Consider the following 23,951-nt stretch of genomic DNA (forward strand, 5'->3'; position numbering starts at 1 on the left):
CCTTTGGAGACAGTGTGCAAAATATTTATTCTTATTTTAGTTTTTAGTTAGTGATAAACCATAATAACAGGCCCTTCTGGTCCAATGAGCCCATACTTTTTAATTACATCCATGTGACCAATCAACATACTAATCCGAACCTCTTTGGAATGTGGAAGAAATCCAGAGCACTCAGAGAAAACCCATGAGATCTCTGGGAGAATGCACAAACATCTTACAGAGAACAGTGGAATTAAACCTAGGCTGCTGGCACTGTAATAGTGTTACACTAACCGCTACGCCACTGTATCACTCCATATGATAAATTCACCCTGCATCTTGAGAGGGAGAAGCTGAAATTGGATCTATTGGTAATGCAGTTGAGTAAAGATAACTATAGTGGGATGAGAGGGGATCTGGTCAAAGTTGATTGGAAGGGTACCATAGCAGGGAGGATGATAGAGCAACAAAGGCAAGAGTTTCTGGGCATAATTCAAAAGATGAAGGGGAAGCATTTTAAAGGCAGGATGAGGCAATTGTGAATGAACTTTGTAAGTAGTTTGCATCCGTCTTTACTGTGAAAGACGCCAGAAATACAAGAGAGTTGCGGCAGAAGTGAGTGTAGTTGGTGTTATTAAGAGAACCTGAAAGGTCTGAAGATGGTAATCTGAAATTATTTCAGAAAACATATATTTTCATGCATCTAATATAAGAAAATAATCATTTATCAGTGGTGACAGATTTTAGGTAAATTGTTGGTGGACATAAAGCTTTTTCATGAAAATGTAAGAAACCCGTAAGCTATTTGCCATTCGTACTTGATTCCTATCCTTAGTATGACATTTCATTTGCACAGCTAGATGAGCTATTTCCTTTCTCAATGCTTTATGGCAAAATCAGTTGATAAATAGTTACCTCACCATGAAAAAGTGCCTAATTTCTACTTTGTTTCTTCTTAAGCTAAAGATGAAAATTTTCTTGAAGTGGGGACATAGGTGTACTACAACTTGTCAAACTATGGTTGAACAATTTTTTTGATATGCAGACAAAATTATGTACACATCATTCAGTTAATTTATTTTAAATTATGTAACTCCCAGCCAATTCATTAATTTTTGAGTTACGCAATAAAAGTCCAATGAAATGTACTGGGAAAGACTGGCAACTACATGTAAAACAGAGAATATTATTAAAATAGTAAATAAGTTTAAAACTTAGCATTGTTTTCCTTTATGTAAAATTAACTTCTGGCTTCCAATATGAAAATGATTTCTGGAACAAACACACCCAAGTTGTCAAATCACTTAACATCTTCATGAAAATGCAGAAAGCACTGCTGGTTGGATTTAGTCTGAAGTTCATAGGGATGGTTATTGGTGACCATTTGTGTTCTGCTTTTAGGCAGGAGGAGAGCAGCAGATGAGGAGCATATAATATTAATGTGAAAAATGAATATTCTTCTGTTTTCATCATTGCTTTTAATTATTAGACAGTCTGTTCATTTGGGGAAATCATTTGAAATTACTTCACCTGTCGAAGAAACAGTTTAATGAGCCAAATAATGTTCTCTTGTTCTCAGCTTCCTTTTATTTGCTCTTGAATAGATTTCGCATTTTGTTGCAAATTGAGGTCTTTACAAACATTTTTTGTAGTCAGCTGGGCTGGTTGCTGAGATACAATTTACTGGTACATTTCCAGAAACTCTATTTTTTTTACAGGATCTGGGGCACCTTTTGTTCCAGCCTCTATCTCAGTGAATGCTAGGCTGTGCAACATATGCAATTCTGGATGGGAACAACAATGATTCTGCTTTGTGCTTCCAGATCCAATATACTTGAATTGCTGAATCTAATCATTCATTGCTTAAAAACTAGCAGATCCTGAATTGATCTAAAGAGGTTTTATGAGATCTTGAAAATGGAATTGTTACATATAAGAAAGATTAACAGATGTGGTGCAACTTAACCATAGAACTCTACAGCACAGTACAGGCCCTTCAGCCCTCCATGTTGTGCCGACCCATATAATCCTTAAAAAAAAGTACTAAACCCACACTACCTTCTGTTTTTCTTTCATCCATGTGTCTGTCCAAGAGGCTCTTAAATATCCCTAATGTTTTAGCTTCCAACACCATCCCTGGCAAGTCATTCCAGGCACTCACAATCCTCTGTGTAAAAAACTTACCCTGATGTCTCCCCTAAACTTCTCTCCCTTAATTTTGTACATATGCCCTCTGGTGTTTGCTATTGGTGCCCTGGGAAACAGGTACTGACTATCCACCCTATCTATGCCTCTCATAATCTTGTAGACCTCTATCAAGTACCCTCTCATTCTTCTACGCTCCAAAGAAAAAAGTCTCAGCTCTGCTAACCTTGCTTCATATGACTTGTTCTCCAAACCAGGCAACTTCCTGGTAAATCTCCTCTGCACCCTCTCCATAGCTTCCACATCCTTCCTATAATGAGGTGACCAGAATTGAACACAATAAGTGCAGTCTCACCAGAGATTTGTAGAGTTGCAACATGACCTCTCTACTCTTGAACTCAATCCCCCTGTTAATGAAGCCTAACATCCCATAGGCCTTCTTAACTACCCTATCAACCTGTGCACTGACCTTGAGGGATGTATGGATTTGAACCTCAAGGTCCCTTTGTTCATCCACACTCTTAAGTAATTGACCATTAATCCTGTACTCAGTCTTCTGGTTTGTCCTTCCAAAATGCATCAGCTCACACTTGTCCGGATTGAACTCCATCTGCCATTTTTCTGCCCAACTCTGCAGCCTGTCTATATCCTCTTGTAACCTTCGACAACCTACAGCTCCATCCACAACTCCTCCGATCTTCGTGTCATCCGCAAACTTACCCATCCTTCCGCCTCTGCATCCAGGTCATTTATAAAAATCACAAATAGCAGTGGTCCCAGGACAGATCCCTGCGGCACTCCACTAGTCACTGACCTCCAGGCAGAATACTTTCCTTTCACAACTACCCTCTTCTTTCTTCCTTTAAGCCAATTTTTTTTTTATCCAAACAGCCAAGGTTCCACTTATCCCATGCCTCATGACTTTCTGGATGAGTCTCTCATGAGGGACCTTGTCAAGTGCTTTGCTAAAGTCCATGTAGACCACATCCACTGCCCTACTCTCATCAATTTCTTTTGTTACCTCTTCAAAAAACTCAATCAGGCTCGTGAGGCATGATCTTCCCTTCACAAAGCCATGTTGACTATCCATGAGTAGACTGTACCAAATGCTCGTAGATCCTATCCTTAAGAATCCTTTCCAGTAGTTTGCATACCATCGACATAAGACTCACCGGTCTATAGTTCCCAGGTTTCTCCCTATTACCTTATTTAAACAAGGAACTACATTTGCCATTCTCCAGTCCTCCGGCACTTTCCCTGCAGCCAAAGAGGATTCAAAGATCATGGCTAATGTTCCTGCAATCTCTTCTCTCAATTCCCACAACAACCTGGGGTGTATCATATCCGGCCCTGGGGACTTATCAATCTTAATGTTTTTAAGAAGATCCAGCACTTCTTCTTCCTTACTCTCCACATTGTCCAGCACACAGGCCCGCTCTACTTCCACCTCATCCTGATCAAGATCCTTTTCACTTGTGAATACTGAAGCAAAGTATTAATTTAGGACCTCCCCAACCTCCTCCGCTTCCAGGCACATGTTGCCCTCTTTATCCTTTAGCGGTCCCACCTTTGTTCTCGTCATCCTCCTATTCTTCACATACGCATAGAACACCTTGGGGTTCTCCTTAATCCTACATGCTAAGGCCTTCTCATGCCCACTGTGAGCTCTCCTAAGTCCTTTCTTTAGCTCTTTCCTGGTTACCCTTTATTTCTCATAAGCCCCTCCTACTTCCTGCTTCTTGTATCTAACATATGTTTCCTTTTTCCTCTTGACGAGTTGCCTCACCTGTTTCATCAGCCATGGCTCCCTTTTCCTACCATTTTTCCTTGCCTCAGTGGGACAAACCTATCCTGAACCCAGCTCAAGTGGTCCCTAAATTCCCACATTACTTCTGTGCTTTCCCCTTTGAACATCTGTTTCCAATTTACTCTCGCTAGTTCCTGCCTCATCCCTTCAAAGTTAGCCCTTCCCCAGTTAAGCACTTTACCATTTCGTCTGATTTTATCCCTTTCCATAGTTATGCTGAAGCTAAGGGAGTTGTGGTCACTCTCACCAAAATGCTCCCCCACCAAGAGGTCTGTCACCTGACCAGGTTCATTACCCAGAACTAGATCCAGTATAGCCTTTCCTCTCGTCGGCCGGTCCACATACTGTGTCAGGAATCCTTCTTGAACACACCTGACCAATTCAGCCCCATCTATCCTCCTTGCACTCAGGAGGTGCCAGTCAATATGAGGGAAGTTGAAATCACCCATAACTACTACCCTGTATTTCCTGCACCATTCTAAAATCTGCCTGCTTATCTGCTCCTCGGTGTCCCAAGGACTATTTGAGGGCCTACAGACTACTCCCGGCACAGTGATTGATCCCTTCCTATTTCTGACTTCCACCCAGACTGAATCCATGGACACTCCTTCTGCAGCGTCCTCCCTTTCTATAGCCGTGATACTATCCCTGACCAGCAATGCCACTCCCCCCATTTCTACCTCCCATCCTATTCCTTTTAAAAGACCTGAACCCCGGTACCTGCATCATCCAATCCTGCCTTTCCTCGAACCAAGTTCCAGTAACGGCCACAACATCGTAGTTCCACGTACTAATCCATGCTCTAAGTTCATCCTCCTTGTTCCTAATACTCCTAGCATTGAAATAGACACATTTCAATCCCTTTAACTGGCTATAATTATGTTCTGTCCCCTGCCTGTCCTTCCTCAGCAACTCAGAACGCTTAGCATCATGCCCTTGTCCTTCTACCTTAATCCCTGCACTCACATTCTGATTCCCACCCCCTTGCCAAACTAGTTTAAACCCTTCCCAACAGCTCTATCAAACCTGCCCGCCAGGATATTGGTCCCCCTGGGATTCAAGTGCAACCCGTTCTTTTTGTACAGGTCACACCCGCCCCAAAAGAAGTCCCAATGATTCAGAAATCTGAATCCCTGCCCCCTACTCCAATCCCTCAGCCACGCATTTATCCCCCACCTCATTCTATTCCTATTCTCAGTGTCGCGTGGCACAGGCAATAATCCCGAGATTACTACCTTTGAGGTCCTGCTTTTCAACTTCCTTCCTAACTCCCTGTAGTCTTCTTTCAGGACCTCTTCCCTTTTCCTACCTATGTCATTGGTACCAATATGTACCACGACCTCTGGCTGTTCTCCCTCCCACCGCAGGATATCTTGGACACGATCAGAGACATCCTGGACCCTGTCACCTGGGAGGCAAACTACCATCCAAGTTTCTTTCCTGCGTCCACAGAATCATCTGTCTGAACCCCTGACTATAGAGTCCCCTATCACTACTGCCTTCCTCTTCCTTTCCCTACCCTTCTGAGCCACAGGGCCAGACTCTGTGCCAGAGGCACGGCCACTGTCACTTCCCCCAGGTAGGCTGTCCCCCACAACAGTACTCAAACAGGATTACTTATTGTCAAGGGGTACAGCCACAGGGGTACTCTCTAGTACCTGACTCTTTCCCTTCCCTCTCCTGACTGTGACCCATCTCTCTGTCCCCATGGCCCCGGAGTGACCACCTGTCTGTAACTCCTCTCTATCACCTCCTCACTCTCCCTGACCAGACGAAGGTCATCGAGCTGCAGCTCCAGTTCCCTAACATGGTCCCTTAGGAGTTGCATCTCGATGCACCGGGTTCAGATGTGGCCGTCCGGGATGCCAGAAATCTCCAGGAGCTCCCACATCTGGCACCGACCACAGAAAACTGACCTCACACACATACTACCACCTTTAGCAATCAACAACTGCCTCACCTCCTCCCATTACCGCCGAAGCCCGTGGAGCCAAAGCCCTTTCACTTTGCTGCCCGCTGGATATGGCTGCCTTCTTTTTAAACTGTTCGCGCTCAACTGGCTGACGTCACGCACCTGCGCATTCTGGCCTCTCACTTCCCCTGAGAACTCAAAATGTCGACCTGCTGGAAATCCTTAGGTGCTCTCCCATTGCCTTCTTGTTCCAAATCAAAAACTTCTGCAGATTCCTTGCCCTTTATAAACTGTTAGCGCTCAACTGGCTGATGTCACGCGCCTGCGCATTCTGGCCTCTCTCTTCCCCCGAGAACTCAAAATGTCTTCCTGTTGGAAATCCTTAGGTCCTCTCCTGTTGCCTTCTCGTTCTGAATGTGCTACATTGACTGTACTACAAAAAGTCTGAAGCACACCTATGGTATTTATGAAAGTAGAAGCTACACTGAAGGGTTTGTCAAAAATAACATTGTTATATAATGATTTATGTAGAGTGGATGAGGTCTGTTTTCTGTGACTAAATATTCTATATGTCATAGTGACTAATAGACGAAGAGACAACCTACTACAGTAATAATTATGAGGTGTGAACAGTTTCTTCCCATTCACATGTCCTGTAGTACATTGCTGTACAAAGTAAGCAGTGGGACCACAAATGTCCTGGGATGAAGGAAGAGATGACAGGCTCACCAGAACCTGCATCTTCTTTCCTGTGTAACTGTAAAAATCAGTATGATCGATCATTCTAACTGAACTGCACCTGATTTCACAAACCAGAGAAAGATAAAATGCATCAGATGAATTGAATTTGAATTTGAATTTTCTATTTTATTTAAGTCTTACATCCATTCCACAATGTGAGGGAGTAAAAATCTTTGCATTATGGCTCCGTCTCAATGTAGAATGCAGCAGGTTGTCAGGTTAGCAGGTCTTAGAGATTGAGGTACACTGTAGATGCAGAGAGGAGTACCTAATCTAAAGATATGCAATGAAATGGCTTGTCCATGTGTCCCACTAATAACTTAGGAATGGTTATTAGTTATCTGAAATTTGCTCTTCAGTTAGGTTTAGCATAAGATTATAAACCACACTGATAGTATTTTTAAACTTCCAAAGAAGGCCACCCATAGCACAAAGGGCAACTAATTTAATTTTCTCCATTGAAAATTGATGATTTTTTTCTGATCTAATTTTGAGCCATTAAGTATTTGGGTGGACCTGAGTAAAGTACTTCTGTTCTACCTGAGCCACAAGAGATACTGAAAATTTGTGCACTGAATTTCTGTAGGAGACCAACTAGTTACATGAATATATATGAGAGAGGCTTCCAAGAGAAGTTTACTAAGCTAACAAAGAAATGCCTTAGATGCTATTTCAGAGGCTAAGAATGATCAAGAGTTACAATAACCTAGAAATCATTTCATAGAACATAGAATAGTACAGCACGTTACAGGCCCTTCAGCCCACAATGTTGTGCCGACCCTCAAACCCTGCCTCCCATATAACCCCCACCTTAAATTCCTCCATATACCTGTCTAGTAGTCTCTTAAACTTCACTAGTGCATCTGCCTCCACCACTGACTCAGGCAGTGCATTCCATGCACCAACTACACTCTGAGTAAAAAACTTTCCTCTAATATCCCCCTTGAACTTCCCTCCCCTTACCTTAAAGCCATGTCCTCTTGTACTGAGCAGTGGTGCCCTGGGGAAGAGGCGCTGGCTGTCCACTCTGTCTATTCCTCTTAATATCTTGTACACCTCTATCATGTCTCCTCTCATCCTCCTTCTCTCCAAAGAGTAAAGACCTAGCTCCCTTAATCTCTGATCATAATCCATACTCTCTAAACCAGGCAGCATTCTGGTAAATCTCCTCTGTACCCTTTCCAATGCTTCCACATCCTTCCTATAGTGAGGCGACCAGAACTGGACACAGTACTCCAAGTGTGGCCTAACTAGAGTTTAATAGAGCTGCATCATTACATCGCGTCTCTTAAACTCTATCCCTCAACTTATGAAAGCTAACACCCCATAAGCTTTCTTAACTACCCTATCTACCTGTGAGGCAACTTTCAGGGATCTGTGGACATGTACCCCCAGATCTCTCTGCTCCTCCACACTACCAAGTATCCTGCCATTTCCTTTGTACTCTGCCTTGGAGTTTGTCCTTCCAAAGTGTACCACCTCACGCTTCTCCGGGTTGAACTCCATCTGCCACTTCTCAGCCCACTTCTGCATCCTATCAATGTCTCTCTGCAATCTTCGACAATCCTCTACACTATCTACAACACCACCAACCTTTGTGTCGTCTGCAAACTTGCCAACCCACCCTTCTACCCCCACATCCAGGTCGTTAATAAAAATCACAAAAAGTAGAGGTCCCAGAACAGATCCTTGTGGGACACCACTAGTCACAACCCTCCAATCTGAATGTACTCCCTCCACCATGACCCTCTGCCTTCTGCAGGCAAGCCAATTCTGAATCCACCTGGCCAAACTTCACTGGATCCCATGCCTTCTGACTTTCTGATTAAGCCTACCATGTGGAACCTTGTCAAATGCCTTACTAAAATCCATGTAGATCACATCCACTGCACACCCTCATCTATATGCCTGGTCACTTCCTCAAAGAACTCTATCAGGCTTGTTAGGCACGATCTGCCCTTCACAAAGCCATGCTGACTGTCCCTGATCAGACCATGATTCTCTAAATGCCCATAGATCCTATCTCTAAGAATCTTTTCCAACAGCTTTCCCACCACAGACGTAAGGCTCACTGGTCTGTAATTACCTGGACTATCCCTACTACCTTTTCTGAACAAGGGGACAACATTCGCCTCCCTCCAATCCTCTGGTACCGTTCCCGTGGACAACGAGGACATAAAGATCCTAGCCAGAGGTTCAGCAATCTCCTCCCTTGCCTCGTGGAGCAGCCTGGGGAATATTCCATCAGGCCCCAGGGACTTATCCATCCTAATGTATTTTAACAACTCCAACACCTCCTCTCCCTTAATATCAACATGCTCCAGAACATCAACCTCACTCATATTGTCCTCACCATCATCAAGTTCCCTCTCAGTGGTGAATACCGAAGAGAAAAATTCATTGAGGACCTCGCTCACTTCCACAGCCTCCAGGCACATCTTCCCACTTTTATCTCTAATCTGTCCTACCTTCACTCCTGTCATCCTTTTGTTCTTCACATAATTGAAGAATGCCTTGGGGTTTTCCTTTACCCTACTCGCCAAGGCCTTCTCATGCCCCTTTCTTGCTCTTCTCAGCCCCTTCTTAAGCTCTTTTCTTGCTACCCTATATTCCTCAATAGACCCATCTGATCCTTGCTTCCTAAACCTCATGTATGCTGCCTTCTTCCACCTGACTAGATTTTCCACTTCACTTGTCACCCATGGTTCCTTCACCCTACCATTCTTTATCTTCCTCCCTGGAACAAATTTATCCCTAACATCCTGCAAGAGATCCTTAAACATCGACCACATGTCCATAGTACATTTCCCTGAAAAAACATCATCCCAGTTCACACCCGCAAGTTCTAGCCTTATAGCCTCATAATTTGCCCTTCCCCAATTAAAAGTTTTCCTGTCCTCTCTGATTCTATCTTTCTCCATGATAATGCTAAAGGTCAGGGAGAGGTGATCATTGTCCCCCAGATGCTCACCCACTGACAGATCTGTGACCTGACCCGGTTCGTTACCTAATACTAGATCTAATATGGCATTCCCCCTAGTTGGTCTGTCAACATACTGTGACAGGAATCCATCTTGGACACATTTAAACTCTGCCCCATCTAAATCCTTGGAACTAATCAAGTGCCAATCAATATTAGGGAAGTTAAAGTCACCCATGATAACAACCCTGTTATTTTTGCATCTTTCCAAAATCTGCCTCCCAATCTGCTCCTCGGTATCTCTGCTGCTACCAGAGGGCTTATAGAATACCCCCAGTAGAGTAACTGCTCCCTTCCTGTTCCTGACTTCCACCCATACTGACTCAAAAGAGGATCCTGCTACATTACCCACCCTTTCTGCAATCGTAATAGTATCCCTGACCAGTAATGCCACCCCTCCTCCCCTTTTCCCCCCCCTCTATCCCTTTTAAAGCACTGAAATCCAGGAATATTGAGACTTGGTGCCAGCCAAGTCTCCGTAATGGCCACTACATCATAATTCCATGTATGTATCCAAGCTCTCAGTTCATCACCTTTGTCCCTGATGTTTCTTGCATTGAAGTACACACACTTTAGCCCTTCTACCTTACTACTTTTATACCCTTTATTCTGCTGCTCTTTCCTCAACGCCTCTCTATATGTTAGATCTGGCTTTACTCCATGCACTTCTTTCACTGCTCTGTCACTTCGGGTCCCATCCCCCTTGCAAATTAGTTTAAACCCTCCCGAACCATGCTAGCAAACCTACCAGCAAGAATATTGCTCCCCCTCGAGTTCAGGTGCAACCCATCGAATCTGTACAGGTCCCACTTTCCCTAGAAGAGATCCCAATGGTCCAAAAATCTAAAACCCTGCCCCCTGCACCAACTCCTCAGCCACGCAGTCAACTGCTATCTCCTCCAATTCTTACCATCACTATCACGTAGTACTGGCAGCAATCCTCAGAACGTCATCCTTGAGGTCCTGTTCTTCAGCCTTTTGCCTAGTTCCCGAAACTCACATTTCAGGACCTCATCCTTCTTCCTGCCTATGTCGTTGGTCCCAACATGTATCATGACTTCTGGTTGCTTTCCCTCTCGTACCAGGATGTCATGCACCCGGTCAGAGACATCCCGGACCCTGGCACCCGGGAGGCAACAAACCATGCGGGTTTCCTTCTCATGTCCACAAAATCTCCTGTCTGCTCCCCTGACTATAGAGTCTCCAATGACGACAGCTCTCCTCTTCTCCGTCCCAACCTTCTGCACCACAGGGTCAGACTCAGTGCCAGAGGCCCTGCCACCATGGCTCACACCTGTTCGGTCATCCTCACCAACAGCATCCAGGACAGTAAACTTATTATTCAGGGGAATGGATACAAGGGTGCTCGGCACTACCTATCTACTCTCCTTCGCTTTCCCCCCCTTGGACTGTCACCCAACAACCTGCTTCCGGCAGCCTAGGTGTGACTACCTCCCTGTAGCCCTCATCTATGACTGCCTCATTCTCCCTTATGAGTCAAAGGTCATCCAGCTGCTGCTCCAGATTCCTCACATGGTCTTTCAGATCGCCCAGCCGCAAGCACTTCTGGCAGATGTGACTCTGCAGGAGAGGGGAGTTCCCCCAAGACTGCCACATCTCACAGGAGAGGCACATCACCGCCTCAGCAGGCATTGTAAAGACTAACTAGGAACAAGCTCGTCCTCCACCGCTTCTCGTCGAAGCCTCTCAAGTTAAAGCCTCAAATCTCCACTCCTTCACTGGCCCACTCACTCACTGGCCGCTCTGCTTGAGGTAACCCTGTATTTATTTGTTTGAGCTTTTCAAACTGCTTGGTCACCTGACCTCGATTGCCCAATCAGCTGCATTCTGCTGAGTCAGAGCTATTCAAATCTTGATTGTCTAATCTAAACAGCTTTCTGCTGAGCTATTCAAATCTTGATTGACCTGATTGCACAGTCCAACTGCCAAAACTGCCAGAATCTCTCAAGTCAAAGCCTCAAATCTCCACTCCTTCACTGGCCCACTCACTAACTGGCCGCTTTCTTTGGATGCCTCTGGTGAAAGAAAAAAAACATTCCTTATTAATCTACCTTTGGCTAGATTTCACAGCTAAAACATGATTGCCCTGGCTGTGACGTAATCAGGGATTGTTTCAATACTTTTGACAGGGGTGGGGGGGGGGGGTGTTGTGGGTTGTAAGAGTGCACATTCAGCTTTTAAATTCCATTCAATTTTGACAATGGTGGAGAATCCATAAGAAATCCATCATCAAGGAACCCACCATCCATGCCATACCCTCTTCTTGCTGCTGCCATTGGGAAGGAGGTACAGGAGCCTTAGGAGCAAACAACACCAGGTTCAGGAACAATTATTATCCTTTAAACATCAGGCTCCCGAACCAGCATGGATAACTTTACCAACCTCGACATTGAACTGATTCCATAACTTCCAAGGAATGTAAATGAAAATTATTTTAAAATTCGTTATGTGTTCTTTCCTGGTTCAGCTCAGGGTATTCAGATATATATTCACAAACTACAGAAGATGACACACATGTTCAAAGCCACAAGAAAACATTTTATTAGAACTAGCAAAGTTCAATACAAAAGGAAAAGCAAATTTCTATAGCAGTAAGTAGTAGCAGTACTGAAATCAAAATAATACTTAACATCCTCTAAATGTGCTAATCTGCAGAATGCCGACACACTTTCATGTGGCCTCTCCTCTCTTTTTCTAATTCTAATTCTAAGTCTGACTCAACATACTCTGACTCCCTTGACATACTGTTTCCTATCTTAGCAGTAGCCACCAGCCGTGACCTAGCCTAGGACAAAACTCTGTCTCCTTGCACCAAGAAGGTGCTCCTTTGGTACATTGGTTCTTTTCCATGTACTTGGTACTAGCCTCTGCACCTTGCCTTCCTGTGAAAATCTCGTTTTTCACCGTCTTACACTGTTATGGCTATAGACTTGTACTCCCTTAACATTCTCAAAACATTGCAGTGAATTTTACTGTCTCAAAACAATCCCACTCCAAGCTGACAGACTTCCATTTTATTTTAGTATATACCAAGGAGGAATCACATTTAACTTTTTTCTTAAAAGGACTCTACAACTCATGTATTTATCTATTTATTTAGCTATCTATCTATCTATTTAAATTTTTTTTGCATATTCTCTTATTTTGTGCATAGTTGTCAGTCTGTTTATGTGTAGTTTTTCATTGATTCTATTGCATTTCTTTGTTCTACCATGAACGCCTGCAAGAAAATGAATCTCAGGGTAATATATTTTGACATAAATATTTAGTGGCTGCTTTATTAGGTATAACTGTACACTTGCTAGTTAATGCAAATCTAATTAGCCAATCATATGGTCACAGCTCAAAGCATAAAAGCGTGCAAACATGGCCAAATGGTTCAGTTGTTGGTCAGACTAAACATCACCACCTGGTGTGCCTTCACATAATCTTGAACTAAAAGAAGGAAGCTCCAATCATGATGCGTAGGATTTTGCATCTACCAATACTATCCAATGGCCCAAGATTTTCAATTCAAAAATTACCACTAAATTACAACTGGTAATGCTGTTATTCTGCTGATTTAAGAATCAGAATCAGGTTTATTATCACCAGTATGTGACATGAAATTTGTTAACAGCAGCAGCAGTTCAATGCAAAACATAATATAAAAGAAAAATAATAAAATAAAAAGTAACAATAATAAATAAATAAATAACAGTACACATATATTGAATAGATTAAACAATGTGCAAAAAAACGAAATACTGTATATTAAAAAAATGTAAGGTAGTGTCCAAGGGTTCAATGTCATTTAGGAATCGGATGGCAGAGAGGAAGAAACTGTTCCTGAATCGCTGATTGTGTGCCTTCAGGCTTCTGTATCTCCTAACTGATGGTAACAGTGAAAAAAGGGCATGCCCTGGGTGCTGGAGGTCCTTAATAATGGATGCTGCCTTTCTGAGACATCGCTCCCTGAAGATGTCCTGGGTACTTTGTAGGCTACTACCCAAGATAGAACTGACTAGATTTACAACCCTCTGCAGCTTCCTTTGGTCCTGCAAACCCTCCCATACCAGACAGTGATGCAGCCTGTCATAATGCTCTTCATGATACAGCTATAGAAGTTTTTTGAGTACCGTAAATTCCGGACTATAAGCCGCTACTTTTTTCCCACGCTTTGAACACTGCGGCCTATACTACGGTGCGGCTAATGCATGTTTTTTTTTCAAGCCGCCAAAAACATTTTGCCTCGTAACAGTAGACCAATAAAATTGATGAGTAGTTCACAGAGGTCCAATGAAATTGTATGATAAATCAAGCGCACTTTCACAATTAAATTATTGTAAATCAGTCATTTGTACTCACCCTCATCAACATGGAAAACACTCGAAGAAAAGCATATGATGCAGCTTTTAAGTTAAAGGTGATCAATCTGGCGGTTGAAGAAGGAAATCAAGCTGCTGCACATAATCTTGGCATAAATGAATCGATGGTGAGACGGTGGAGACGCTAGCGTGAAGAACTGAGTCAATGCAAAAAGACGACAAAAGCTTTCAGAGGTAATCATAGCAGATGGCCCGAACTTGAAAACTTTCTTGAAGACTGGGTTAACACACAGAGAGCAGGCGGCCGCGGTGTTTCCACCGTGCAGATCAGACTGAAGGCTAAAGCAATCGCCACCAAAATGAAAATCGAAGATTTTAGAGGTGGGCCATCGTGGTGTTTTAGATTTATGAGACGAAAAGGCCTGTCCGTCAGGGTACGCACGACTCTGTGTCAGCAGCTCCCTCCCGACCACGAGGAAAAACTTGCTAACTTCCACACATTCACTCAAGCAAAGATAGCGGAGAATTCCATCGGGCCAGATGATATCATAAACATGGATGAAGTACCTTTGACGTTTGACCTGCCTCTCACTCGGACTGTTAATAAAAAAGGTGACTCGTCCATCACACTGAAAACAAGCGGCCATGAGAGAACGCATTTTACTTGTGTTATGAGCTGCACAGCATCCGGACTAAAGCTTCCACCGATGGTGATTTTTAAGCGGCTGACAATGCCAAAGGAAAAATTCCCAAAAGAAATCATGGTGAAAGTCAATAAGAAAGGTTGGATGATGGAGAGTCTAATGAAGGATTGGCTGAGAGAGTGCTACGCCAAGCGACCAGGGGGATTTTTTCACAGAAAAAAAGCATTGCTCGTTATGGACAGCATGAGGGCCCATATAACAGATTCAGTGAAAGCTGCCATCAAGAGTACAAACTCAATTCCAGCTGTGATTCCTGGGGGCACCACGAAGTATTTGCAGCCACTGGACATCAGCGTGAACCGGGCATTTAAAGTGGTGCTGCGCGTTGAGTGGGAGACTTGGATGACGAGCGGCGAGAAATCCTTTACCAAAACAGGCCGCTTGCGAAGAGCATCTTTAACTCAAGTCTGCCAGTGGATCCTAAATGCGTGGAGCCGTGTCACAACATTCACCATCACCAACGGGTTTCGAAAGGCTGGACTGCTGCATGATGAAGAGGACCGCGTGCGCTCAAGTGAGAGCGACAACGAAGAGACTGAAGTGAGTGACGAGATCCTGAGGTTGTTCAATTCAGACACTGAAGAAGAGGACTTTGATGGTTTTAGTGCGCAGGAGGAAGATGAAGAAGGCGATCAATAACTTTTCCTGGTAGGCTGCAGTATATATATTTTTTTTTACCAGTCGTTAGGAGATATTGGAATGTTGTTCGTGCACTGTTCAGTAAAAAAGTATACGCAACGTAATTTGTGTGTTACCGATACGTATGTATATTTAAAAGTAGCTGTGTTACAGGCACTGTTCGAAAAAAAGCATTTGCAATATGTATTTGTTTATGTTACCATACGGATTTAATTAAAAGTTAAAAAATCCTCACGTGTAATATCTTTCTGTGTAAATATCTCATATTACAATGTGGGACACCTGCGGCTTAAAATCCGGTGCGGCCTGTACAAGTACAAAATTGATTTTCTTTCTAAAATTAGAGCGTGCGGCTTTTAATCAGGTGCGCTCTGTAGTCCGGAATTTACAGTATATTTGTTGACATACCAAATCTCTTCAAACTCCTAATGAAGTATAACCGCTGTCTTGCTTTCTTTATAGCTACATCGATATGTTGGGACCAGGTTAGATCCTCAAAGATCTTGATAGCCAGGACGTGAAGCTGCTCACTCTCTCCACTTCTAATTCCTCTATGAGGATTGGTCTGTGTTCCTTCATCTTACCTTTCCTGAAGTCTACAATCAGCTCTTTTGTCTTACTGACATTGAGTGCTATGTAGTTGCTGCGGCACCACTCCACTATTTGGGATATCTCACTCCTGTATGCCCTCTCGTCACCACCTGAGATTCTACCAACAATGGCTGTATTGTCAGCAAATTTATAGATGGTGTTTGAGCTATGCTTAGCCACACAGTCATGTGTATATGGAGAGCAGTGCAGTGGGCTAAGCACCCACCCTTGACTTGCGCCAGCGTTGATCGTCAGCAAGGAGGATATGCTATCAACAATCCACACAGATTGTGGTCTTCTGGTTAGGAAATCGAGGATCCAATTGCACAGAGTCTGAGATACCAATTATTCCATTTGATCTATCTTTTCAATGATTCAAGTGACTTTGGTTCCTTGTTCTACTTAGTTTTGCTTTAAGCACTTACAAGGTTCATGGGCAATCACTAGAAGTTGTTGGCATCAATCTGAAAATGCTCTTCCTAAGGTCGACTATATATTGGTTGCTTCTCAGTTGGAGTGAAAAAGAATCTATACATGCCTATGCTAGATTCAAAATCAAGAAGTATAGTGCTTTCAGAGGCACTTCAACATTGACATTAAGAAAATTTATACTTTTTGCATAAGCACATATTTAAAAAGAACCATATTAAATGTAATTTTTGTATATTTTTATTGGTATCTTAAGTCAATTTACATGAAGACTCAACACAAGTCATATGTATCATTCATGAAATATATTATTCATTAAATGCTTATATATTTAAATGAACTAAATGCTAACATCATGTTTGCCAGCATAATAACCTGAACAACACTGGATATAGCAGCTACTAATACTGGTATTACAAATACCATACACTACTGCTACTCAACACAAGTCTTCATATATATTATTCATGAAATATATTATATATTAATGTCTATATATTTAAAATAGATTTATTTAATTTTTAAGGTGTGTTGCATTGAAATAGATGCAGACATCACATTTGCCAGCATAATAACCTGAACAACACTGGGTATAGCTGCTACAAATACTGGTATTACTAATACTATAAACTATTGCTACTACTACCTCGAGTGTGACTGCTACTATGACTATTAATACTAATACTACGACTAATAATAATAATAATCAACCATGTGAACGGTCTCAACCTGAACTGCTGACTGTCTATTTCTCACTACAGATCCTGTCTGACCAACTGAGTTCCTCCAGCTGTTCGCTTCTTGCTCCAGATTCCAGCACCTGCAGTCTCTTGTGAGTTAAGTTTAATAGTTTTATTCAGAACTAGCTGCAAAAATTAAAATTAGGGCCCCTTTGAGCAATGGAGGATCTCCGATAGGAGTTTTAGAAAAACTGTGAGTAGAGTGCATATCCTTACATGAAAAATATCAGATTTATAGGCTGTTTTGTTACTGAGCTTTGCAAAGAACACATGTATTTTTTATGATGCTCCGCATTTTCCCATTTTTTCAGCAAGGTGATGATGGATATACTGTAATTTTGAATTTAGGCCAATAAACCGGATTTCAAAACAACCCACTTGAAAGAAAATCTCTTCAATGTACAACAAAAATAGAGTTGAAAATAAAACTTCCCAACTTCCAATGAGGAAAATTATAATTAGGCACCTTATGGACTCTGGGGGTAATATTAGGTTGTTTCATTACTGAGGGATTCATGAGACTTACAAACATTTTCTTTCACTATGTATAGTATCTTCAGATTATTAGATATTTAGATCTTTCTAATCAAAGTTCCCTCTTCATGCACTTTGAATTTGAGTCAAGGGGACTTAAGACAGTTTATATTTTATTTGCTATCCAAAATGATTATGCAAGTACTTAGGATTGCAACTCCCTGAATTTGCGGAGTATCATGATCAAAGCAGATGTGTTTAGAGTGTGGATCACTACTTGGAGCTATGATATTGTGGACATTACAGAGACTTGGATGGCTCAGGGCAGGAATGGCTACTTAGAGTGCCAGGTTTTGGATGTTTCAGAAAGGATAGGGAGGGAGGCAAAAGAGATGGAGGCATGGCACTGCTGATCAAAGATAGTGTCACGGCTGCAGAAAAGGAGGAAGTCATGTAGGGATTGTCTACAGAGTCTCTGTGGGTGGAAGTTAGGAACAGGAAGGGGTCAATAACTCTACTGGGTGTTTTTTATAGACCACCCAATAGTAACAGGGACATTGAGGAGCAGACAGGGAGACAGATTCTGGGAAGATGCCTAGAGCAAGGGGTTTAGATGGGGTGGTGTTTGTTAGGTGTGTTCAGGAAGGTTTCCTAACACAATATGTGGGTAAGCCTACAAGAGGAGAGGTTGTACTTGATCTGGTATTGGGAAATGAACCTGGTCAGGTGTCAGGCCTGTCAGTGGGAGAGCAGTTTGGAGATAGTGATCACAATTCTATCTCCTTTACCATAGCATTGGAGAGGAATAGGAACAGACAAGTTAGGAAAGTGTTTAACTGGGGCAAGGGGAAATATGAAGCTATCAGACAGGAACTTGGAAGCACTAACTGGGAACAGATCTTCTCAGGGAAATGCTCGGCAGAAATGTGGCAAATGTTCAGGGGATATTTGCGTGGTGTTCTGCATAGGTACGTTGCAGTGAGACAGGGAAAGGATGGTAAGCATGATGTACAAAGACTGCTGAAAATCTAGTCAAGAAGAAAAGAAAAACTGATGAAAGGTTCAAAAAGCTAGGTAATGATAAAGATCTAGAAAATTATAAGGCTAGCCCAAAGAAGCTTAAGAATGAAATTAGGAGAGCCAGAATGGGCCATGAGAAGGCCTTAGTGAGCAGGATTAAGGAAAACCCAATGGCATCCTACAAGTATGTGAAGAGCAAGAGGATAAGACATGAGAGAATAGGATCAACCAAGTGTGACAGTGTAAAAGTGTATATGGAACTGGAGGAGATAGTGGAGATACTTAATGAATACTTTGTTTCAGTATTCACTACAGAAAAGGACCTTGACGATTGTAGAGATGACTTACAGCCACCTGAAAAGCTTGAGCATATAGACATTAAGAAAGAGGATATGCTGGAGCTTTTGGAAAGCATCAAGTTGGATAAGTCACTGGGACCGGACGAGATATACCCCAGGCTACTGTGGGAGGCGAGGGAGGAGATTGCTGAGCCTCTGGCAATGATCTTTGCATCATCAATGGGGATGGCAGAGGTTCTGGAGGATGGGAGGGTTGCAGATGTTGTTCCCCTATTCAAGAAAGGGAGTAAAGATAGCCCAGGAAATTATAGACCATTGAGTCTTACTTCAGTGGTTGGTAAGTTGATAGAGAAAATCCTGAGAGGCAAAATTTATGAACATTTGGAGAGGCATAATATAATGAGGAATAGTCAGCATGGCTTTGTCAAAGGCAGGTTGTGCCTTACAAGCCTGATTGAATTTTTTGAGGACATGACTAAACATATTGATGAAGGCAGAGCAGTAGATGTAGTGTATATGGATTTCAGCAAGGCATTTGATAAGGTACTCCATGCAAGGCTATTGAGAAAGTTAGGAGGCATGAGATCCAAGGGGACATTGCTTTATGGATCCAGAACTGGCTTGCCCACAGAAGGCAAAGAGTGGTTGTAGATGTGTCATATTCTCCATGGAGGCTGGTGAACAGTGGTGTGCCTCAGGGATCTGTTTTACTCTGTGTGATTTTTATAAATGACCTGGATGAGGAAGTGAAGTGATGGGTTAGTAAATTTGCAGCTGACACAAAGGTTGGGGGTGTTGTGGACGGTGCAGAGGGCTGTCAGAAGTTACATCGGGACATCAATAGGATGCAAAACTGGGCTGAGAAGCGGCAGATGGAATTCAACCCAGATAAGCGTGAGGTGGTTCATTTTGGTTGGTCAAATATGATGGCAGAATATAGTATTAATGGTAAGTCTCTTGGCAGTGTGGAGGATCACAGGGATCTTGGGGTTAATAGACAATGGACAATAGGTGCAGGAGTAGGCCATTCGGCCCTTCGAGCCAGCACCGCCATTTAATGTGATCATGCCTGATCATCCACAATCATTACCCCGTTCCTGCCCTCTCCCCATATCCCTTGACTCCGCTATCCTTAAGAGCTCTATCTAACTCTTTCTTGAAAGCATCCAGAGAATTGGCCTCCACTGCCTTCCGAGGCAGAGCATTCCATAGATCCACAACTCTCTGGGTGAAATTTTTTTTCCTGAACTTCATTCTAAATAACCATATAACCATTATATAAATGGCCTACCCCTTATTCTTAAACTGTGGCCTCTGGTTCTGGACTCCCCCAACATCGGGACCATGTTTCCTGCTTCTAGCGTGTCCAATCCCTTAATAATCTTATATGTTTCAATCAGATCCCCTCTCATCCTTCTAAATTCCAGTGTATACAAGCCCAGTCACTGCAATCTTTCAACATATGACAGTCCTGCCATCCCAGGAATAAACCTTGTGAACCTACGCTGCACTCCCTCAATAACAAGAATGTCCTTCCTCAAATTTGGAGACCAAAACTGAACACAATACTCCAGGTATGGTCTCACCAGGGCCCTGTACAACTGCAGAAGGACCTCTTTGCTCCTATACTCAACTCCCCTTGTTATGAAGACCAACATGCCATTAGCTTTCTTCACTGCCTGCTGTACCTGCATGCTTACTTTCAGTGACTGATGTACAAGAGCACCTAGATCTCGTTGTACTTCCCCTTTTCCTAACTTGACACCATTCAGATAGTAATCTGCTTTCCTGTTCTTGCCACCAAAGTGGATAACCTCACATTTATCCACATTAAACTGTATCTGCCCACTCACCCTACCTGTCCAAGTCACTCTGCATTCTCCTAACATCCTGCTCATATTTCACACTGCCACTCAGCTTTGTGTCATCTGCAAAGTTGCTAATGTTACTTTTAATGTTATAGGTCCATGTCCATAGGACACTCAAAGCTGCTGTGCAGGTTGACTGTGTGGTTAAGAAGGCATACAGTGCATTGGCCTTCATCAACCGTGGAATTGAGTTCAGGAGCCGAGAGGGAATGTTACAGCTATAGAGGACCCTGGTCAGACCCCACTTGGAGTACTATGCTCAGTTCTTGTCACCTCTCTACAAGAAGGATGTGAAAACTATAGAAAGGGTGCAGAGAAGATTCACAAGGATGCTGCCGGGATTGGGGAGCATGCTATTATGAGAATAGGTTGAGTGAACTTGGCCTTTTGTCCTTGGAGCTATGGAGGATGAGAGGTGACCTGATAGAGGTGTATAAGATGATGAGAGTCATTGATCGTGTAGATAGGCAGAGGCTTTTTCCCAGGGCTGAAATGGCTAACACGAGAGGGCATAGTTTTTAGGTGCTTGGAATTAGTTACAGAAGGGACGTCGGGGTAAATTTTTTTACGCAGAGAGTGGTGAGTGCATGGAATGAGCTGCCGGCGACTGTGGTGGAGATGGATACAATAGGGTCTTTTAAGAGACTCCTGGATAGGTACATGGAGCTTAGAAAAATAGAGGGCTATGGGTAACTCTAGGTAATTTCAAAAGTAGGTACATGTTCGGCACCCTCTATGTTTCTCGTTTCTATGTTTCTACTATATTTCATTCCTCTGAGAATATTGAACAGCAGCAAACTTTGACAAAAAAACATGCGTAGATTTTTTAAAATGTATGATTAATCGACAATTCCTTATAAAATAAAATTGAGTATCTTGTAGCCAAATGCTTCTCTAGATTTTAAGGACTTTCTACTAACGTACTTATGGAACCAGCAGTCAGTGGTATTAGTAAAGGATTGACAACAGATTTTCTGATTGCCTTCCCATTAGAAAGTAATATATAGAATCAGAAGGGGTTAACTTGAAGAAAAATAAATGCAACCATTTAAAAAGAATATGATTAAAATATGAACAATAGCATCATTTTACAAATTGATATACAGATTCATAATGTCTAAACTGAACTACCATCTCACTTCCTGTTAATGTGATCAAGACTTAAATTAACATAAATCAAAAGCTACCAATTCAATATTTTGTTTAAAATGGCTTTAATAATCTTGAATCTCAATCCTCATCGAGAATAATTATGATCTATTTTTAAAAGACTATTTCAGAGTAATATAATTTGGATAGCTTGCTATTGAGTAAGCGAGGCACTTACGAGTGCAAAATATTGTTAAAAATAATTTCTTGACTTCCATATGTTGTGCTTATTTATATCCATTAACTGAAGAATTCTGGCATTGAATGAAAACTGTGGCTATTTCTTTGGTTCCATCATCAATCGTAGAATTGTATCACTGCTTTTTTGTGGGCATTCTGCATTAGATCCCCTCTGTGAAGGTTGCCACATTGTTCAAAGGGAAGGAGTTAAGGCAGTTTTCTTTCCAGAGTCAACTTTGTGCTGTCCCTTAATGACAAATATTGGGCAGCACAGTGAAACAGCAGTTGGTTCTGTTGCCGCATAGGTCTTCCCATCTGGGTTTGATCATGACCGCTAACGAAACCTGTGTGGAGTTTCCACATTCTCCTTGTGACCATGTGGATTTCTTCCAGATGCTCAGTTTCCTCTTGCATCTCAGAAAGGTGCTGTTTGGTTAACTGGCTACTGTAAATTACCTTTAGTCTAGGTAAGTGTTTAGGAAGTTCAAAGTCAAAGTAAAATTCATTATCAAAGTAGGTATATGTTACTATATGCTACCTTGAGATTAATTCTCTTACAGGCATTTACAGGAAAATGAAGAATTACAATCGAATTTATGAAAAATATACATAAATAAAGTGCAAAACAAGACAAATTGTGCAAATAAAAAAATAAATGTTACTGAGCTGTAAAGTGTTCAGGAAATTGAGTGTGTAGATTGTGAAATCAGATCACAGTAGAGATAAGTGAAGTTATCCATGTGATTCAGGAGCTTGATGGTTGTAGCATAATAACTGTCCTCAAATCTGGTGGTGTGGGACCTAACCGCTCCTATACCTCCTGCCTGATGTAGCAATGAGAAAAGAGCAAGAATCAATTGCAGGCAAAAAGGTGGGGGTGGGAGAATGAGATTGTTAGGAATGTTCTGAGAGCCTCATTGATCCAGGGAATGAACTCCTTCTATATCATAACAAAATATCAAATATATGATATGATTTGATTGCTTTCTCGAGGCACAGCACTGCTAATCCTATCAGCAAACAGGATGTGAGATTCCTGAAGCAGGTTCACAAACCTGGTCCTAAACCAGGTGCACGAATGCAGGAGTGACTCCTTGGTATACAGGTTGTATGCATAATACAGTATATGCATATTTAATATTATATTAAATATCCCTGTGATATTATTGGTTGTATTTGCTTTCTGTTGTAATGCTGTGATAGTCACGAGTTCAGGAGAGAAGTAGCATGGTGAGTTCTGTCAGCTGTAATTCAGAGCCCTTGTAGAATCATTTTTCCCTCAGTCATTGATTGCATTCAGCAGGGTAGGTAGGTTTGCCCTAACTTTCCACAGCCCTTTGATCTTGTTCTTCCATTTGAAAAGATCTTTGCTAATCTGATTAGTAGCCAAAGTTCCACTTTCCCATTGTCCAAAGGAAGAGGAAGGGGAAGTTCTTAACGAATAATTTGCTTTGGTATTTGCCAGAGAGACGGACCTTGATGAATGTAAGGACAGCATTGAGCAGGTTAATATGCTGGAGCACATTGAGGTTAAGAAAGAAGATGTGCTGGACATTTTGAAAAATATTAGGATAGATATCTCCAGGGCCAGACAGGATATACTACAGGTTATTATGGGAAGCAAGGGAAAGATTACTATGCCTTTGGTGGCCACAAGAGTCTTACCAGATGACTGCAGCTTTTCAAATGTTATTCCTTTGTTCAAGAAAAATAAAAGGGTTAATCCCGGGATTTCAGACCAGTGAGTCATACTTCAGTGGTTGACAAACTATTGGAGAGAATTCTTAGAGACAGGATTTATGAGCATTTGGAGAAGTATAGTGTGATTAAGCTAAATCAACACGGCTTTGTGAGGGGCCGGTTGTGCCTCACAAGCCAGATTGAATTCTTTGAGGAAATAATGAAACAAATTCATGAAGCTAGAGCAGCGGAAATGCTGTATATGGATTTTGACAAATTTCACCAT

The 23,951-nt window shown here is 42.3% G+C and overlaps 2 long non-coding RNA genes across 2 annotated transcripts in view; one reads left to right on the top strand and one right to left on the bottom strand.

The window, feature by feature from the left end:
• Positions 1-23,951, top strand: part of LOC140728353 (uncharacterized) — a 76,163-nt gene that overhangs the window by 28,414 nt on the left and 23,798 nt on the right. The window contains exon 2 of the long non-coding RNA XR_012099055.1: positions 17,017-17,087. This is a non-coding gene — a long non-coding RNA (uncharacterized lncRNA). The remainder of the gene's footprint in view (positions 1-17,016; positions 17,088-23,951) is intronic.
• LOC140728354 (uncharacterized) overlaps positions 1-23,951 on the bottom strand; it is a 68,906-nt gene that overhangs the window by 28,189 nt on the left and 16,766 nt on the right. The window lies entirely within an intron of this gene.

This window comes from Hemitrygon akajei, chromosome 5 (assembly GCF_048418815.1).
Source record: "Hemitrygon akajei chromosome 5, sHemAka1.3, whole genome shotgun sequence".
In the NCBI taxonomy this organism is placed as follows: domain Eukaryota; kingdom Metazoa; phylum Chordata; class Chondrichthyes; order Myliobatiformes; family Dasyatidae; genus Hemitrygon; species Hemitrygon akajei.